This window comes from Penaeus monodon, chromosome 25 (genome assembly GCF_015228065.2).
Source record: "Penaeus monodon isolate SGIC_2016 chromosome 25, NSTDA_Pmon_1, whole genome shotgun sequence".
Lineage (NCBI taxonomy): Eukaryota > Metazoa > Arthropoda > Malacostraca > Decapoda > Penaeidae > Penaeus > Penaeus monodon.
The window spans coordinates 32,813,077-32,813,310 of record NC_051410.1 but is presented as its reverse complement, the minus strand read 5'-3'; positions in this window follow the sequence as shown (position 1 = coordinate 32,813,310).

The window sequence follows — 234 nt, the reverse complement described above, 5'->3', positions numbered from 1 at the left end:
CAGATTTAGAAAATGAAACAGTCACAGGAAGGAAAACAATAATTTTCGTGACATTTCGAGTTCAGACGCTGAGGCCGCCGTGATGTCGATATCGTACGAGAGGGAACGTCAAGATTTATTGCTCTTTTCTTACTGTGGTTGCGTTTCATTTTATTTCTGAATGCACTTTATTCTTGCAGGTGTGACGAGAAGGTGAATAAGAAAAGAAGCTTGTAATTTGTAGCAACTCTGATG